Genomic DNA, 4,582 nt, shown 5'->3' with positions numbered 1-4,582 from the left:
AATTTACTGAGGACCAAAAAGAATATTTACTCTAAAATTAACTTTTGACGATAGTTTAACTTTTAAAAAGAAAAAAAAACAATAAAAAAAATTAAAAAAAGAAGTGCAACTTTCTAATTAGCATATAGCTTCACAGCACCTATATTTCACGCCCTGCACATTCGATTAAAGAAAAAGGCACAATAAGCAATTTGGTTCTTTTTTTTTTTTTTTTTTTTTTTGTATACAATCAGAGGCTTAAAGCCCCAGAAAACAAAGAAAGAAAGCAACAGAGACTAAATAGAAACGAAAACAAAACACAAACCAAGCAAAAGAAACTCAAAAGCTGTCACAAGAGTCTCTAGGATCCCAAATATCAGGTTCCATGAGGTAGAAGAGCAAATTCCTCCGGGATGTTAGCTAAGACAGAAGCTATATCCACAGGTCTTTTAAAATCTTCATCAAAGATGTCCTTGTTTCTCCAATTCCAAAGTAAATTACACACAACAAAAAAGGAGTCTCTCCAATCTCTTAGCTGAACAGAGGGCAAATTGATGTTAAAATTCATCCATTCTGAAAACAGAGGTATATCAAAAAAGCCAAAGGGTAAAAGGTAGATGATAGGAGAGTTCCAAATAACTTTCACATTGGGACAATCACGAAAAACATGAAGGCTAGATTCAATTTTGTCAAGGCAAAGATGACATATATCTGTACTAGATCCCCATTTGGCTAATCTCTCTCTAGTTAAAATCTACCATGGTTCAACTTCCAAATAAGGAATTTCACTCTCTCAGGACCTTTCCAATTCCAGATTTTTTTTGGGGAATGTTGGGAATTAAATCCTTAAAATTCATCATATTGTCATAGGCTGTTTTTACCAGAGATTGACTGGGATTCCAGCCTTTTCCCAGCTAGCTCATCCACACCAGCATTCGAATTAGGAGACAACAAGGCAAGGATAGAGTTAATCACTCTATCATCAAAATGATTTTCATGCAAAGAGTAGTTCCAGCCCCCACCAGCAGCAAGAATATAACTAGTGAGCTTGTTATTTACCTCATTTTCATTAGGAGGATAAGTGGAAAGGGTGAGCAGATTCTGGTTAAGACCCCTCCAATTGTTGAGCCAAAAGTTGATCTTATTCCTGTCACCAATTTGCCAAACCAGACCTTTAAAAATTTCAGGTCTCACTTTACACAGGCTTCTCTAGAATTTCGAATTACAAGTCTCGCAAATAAATTCTTTGGTCAAGTGCAAATTCCTACCATATTTGGCAGTAAGAACTTGGGCCCAAAGGTAATTGGGAGCACACAACAAGGACCAAAGGCTTTTATAGAGAAAAGCCTCGTATTGTTTCCTTAAGTTTATAAACACTTCATGATGGTGGTGATTTGATCAACATTAGCTTCTGCAAAGAGCATAAGGTCATCAAAAAAAAAAAGTTGACAAATTTTTGGACTACATTTACCTGCATTCATAGGTTTCCAATCATTGCAATCATCTCCATCAGCAATGATGTGGGAAAGTTTTTCCATACACAACACAAAAATGTAGGGAACGATAGGATCTCCTTGACGGAGACCTCTGCTGGGAGCTAAAGGGCAAGTTTTGGCTCCATTCCAGAGAATATCAAGCTCAGAAGAAGAGATGCAATTCATAATATTATTGATTAAGGCTTCAAGAATATCTATCTTAGTCAGCACTTTATATATGAAACTCCATGAAATGCTATCATAGGCGTTCTCAAGGTCTATCTTGATAGCAAAAAAAACCCTTTTCCCTTTCATTATGTTCATATAATGCATTATTTCTTGAGCAATCACAATGTTGTCTTGAATATGTCTATTCGGAACAAAGCTCATTTGATGGGGCGAAACAAGCTTATGAAGAATGAGTTTAAGCTTATTCACTATTAATTTGTTGATGCCTTTATATAGCACAAAATAGATAGCTATGGGTATGAATTAGGAGATCCTCTAAGTTTTTTTCAGTTTATCAATTAAGACCAGGAAATTTTTATTAATAACTTTAATGCCCTTTGGGTTAAGCCAGATCTGTCTCACTAAGTTATAGGTTTGCTTTCCCAATATATCCCAATTTTTCTGGAAGAATAGAGCTGGATAATCATCGGGCCCAGGAACTTTTAAGGCCCTCATCGCGTAAAAAGAGAATATAATCTCCAAATAAAAAATATTATTCTTTAAAGCTTTCAAATCCTCTTCCTCAAGCTTCGGCCATCCAAATCTGGTCTCTATCAAAGGTCTATTAGGAATGTCTTCCGTAAACAAAGAGGCAAAAAAAGATCTGACCAGATTAATCAAGTTATTTTCATCCTTTCACAAAATGGCCTTCCTCATTCTTCAGTTCTAAGATTTTATTTCTAGCTCTCCTAATAATAGTTGAGGTATGGTAAAATTTAGTATTTCTATCTCTATTTTCAATCCACTTACAATGGCCCTTTTGGAACCACAGGGCTTCTTCTTGCTCAAGCACCAAATTCAAATCATCTTGAATATACTACTAGAAAATAGCCTTTTTGCGACGGGCAATTTTCGTCGCAAAATTGGCAATTTTGGTCGCAAACACCATTTGCGACGGAATTTACGACTAAAAAAAGTCGTCGATAAAAATCTCATCGCAAACGAATTTTACGACGGCATTTTCTTGTTATGAATTCCGTCACAAATTGCGACCGAAAAACCCCGTCACAAAACACTTATTTTCCATCGGAAAATGCTAAGATGAATACTGATAATAGCTTTATCATCAGCTGAACAGGAATCATCAGGGAGATTGTCCTGATTAAGCTGGATATCTTCGAGTTTTTTCAGCAAGGCATCTTTTTTCTCTTGAATATTGCCAAAAAATTTCTATCCCAATATTTAAGAGGGGTAACCAATTTGGCCCGACTAGTATTTATGTTGCATAAGGGGTTCCAAGCATCCTCGAGGAAGGAGTAGAAAGAGAAGTGCTCTTGCCAAGTAGCTAAGAATTTAAAGGGTCTTTCTCTCCAATAGCACTATTGAGGGGACAGAGAAATCAGAATGGGATTATGATCAGAGTTGAGCCTGAGTAAAGCTTGAACAGTAGCTTATAGAAAAGTGGTCATCTAGTCAGCATTAGCACAAACACGATCCAACCTTTTATAAACTTTGTCCAAGTGGATCCACTTGGAACCTCTCCAAGTGAATTTATAGCCTCTGCACCCCAAATCAATAACATTGTAGTCATTCAACACATTAGCAAAATTGAAGCAACGGGCAAGATTAGGGGGAGCTCCTCATTTTTTTCTCCTTAGCTGAAGTAATCTTATTAAAGTAACCCATCATAATCCACGGACCAGCCACAGGACCACTGATCCTTCTAAGATCACTCCTCAAAGCTTCTTGGACTTCCTCTTTGGGATGAACATAAATGACTGATAAGAGGAAAGAAACACCATTGTTGCAAAGTCAATATCAGTGGATGAATTGATTATTTTTCTCAATGAATGAAATAAACAACTATTTTCTTTCTAAAAGTTCCAGATTCCCCCAGCAAATCCCACGACATCTTCCAACACAAATAGCTTAAAACCAAGATGTTTGATTTTTTTAAGGGCCACAGAACCACTAATTCTAGGTTTTAGTATAACAACTAGACCTATTTTATGCTTCTTGATGAAATTGCAAAGGGTAGTCTTGAAATTTTTCTTGGCTGCCCCCTATAGTTCCAAGAAAGATAATTCATTGGATAGAAACATGGGCTCCAAGATTACAAATTTCCTAGCAACTCTATTCCATATACTCATGCATTTCCTCTATAATCGGTTTATCAGTCTTCATTCCTTCATTTTCTCCTGAATCAAGTTCAGTTGCTGCCAGAGCTAGATTAGGGGGATGAGACTTGAAGTTAAATTCCTCTCCAACCTCAACGGTTGATACAAAGTTTTCTCCAACCTTATCTATACATTCTGGGCAGAGGGGGTTAACAACAGGAAGGGTGGCACCTTCTGTGCTAATCAACGAATCTTCATGGATAGCGACTTCCTTTAGCCCCCCACTCAAATTAGGGGAATTTACCATTCTTAGAATGGTTCTTTTCTGCTAATAATGGGATATTAGAGAGTTTTTAGGGGGTTCAATCTTTTTGTTAACTTTCGAAGAGAAAACAAAAGAGGAATTGGTCTCTGCTTGCTTAGTAACAATTTTAATGGGGTTAGGGACACCCACTTTCTTTCCATAGTTAAACTTATTCTCCTTCTTAGAAAAGGAGGGGGCTAGCAGGGAAGGTAGGCATAGACTTTCTAGGAACGGGATTCCCTTTTGGGTAACTATTTGATGGAATTATTAACGAAAATAAAGCCGTCGAATATCTCTTTGTGGGTAACTATTTTTTGACGCAATTACAGATTTCGTTGAAAAATTTCGACAGAAAAAGTTTCCGTCGAAAATTTTTGACAAAAATAATTTCCTTAGAAAATTTTCGACGGAATAATTTTTGTGTAAAGTTTTGTCGGAAAAATAATTCCGTCCAAATTTTTCGATAGAAAATGAATGAAATTCTGTGAAAAAATCTTGTATTAATATTCGACGGAAAAAAAACTCTGTCGAAAAAATGA

Source organism: Gastrolobium bilobum, unplaced genomic scaffold (assembly GCF_033153095.1).
Source record: "Gastrolobium bilobum isolate Gb01-03AN ecotype WA unplaced genomic scaffold, APGP_CSIRO_Gbil_v1 utg7360, whole genome shotgun sequence".
NCBI lineage: Eukaryota > Viridiplantae > Streptophyta > Magnoliopsida > Fabales > Fabaceae > Gastrolobium > Gastrolobium bilobum.
Note: the sequence above shows the minus strand (reverse complement) of the source record.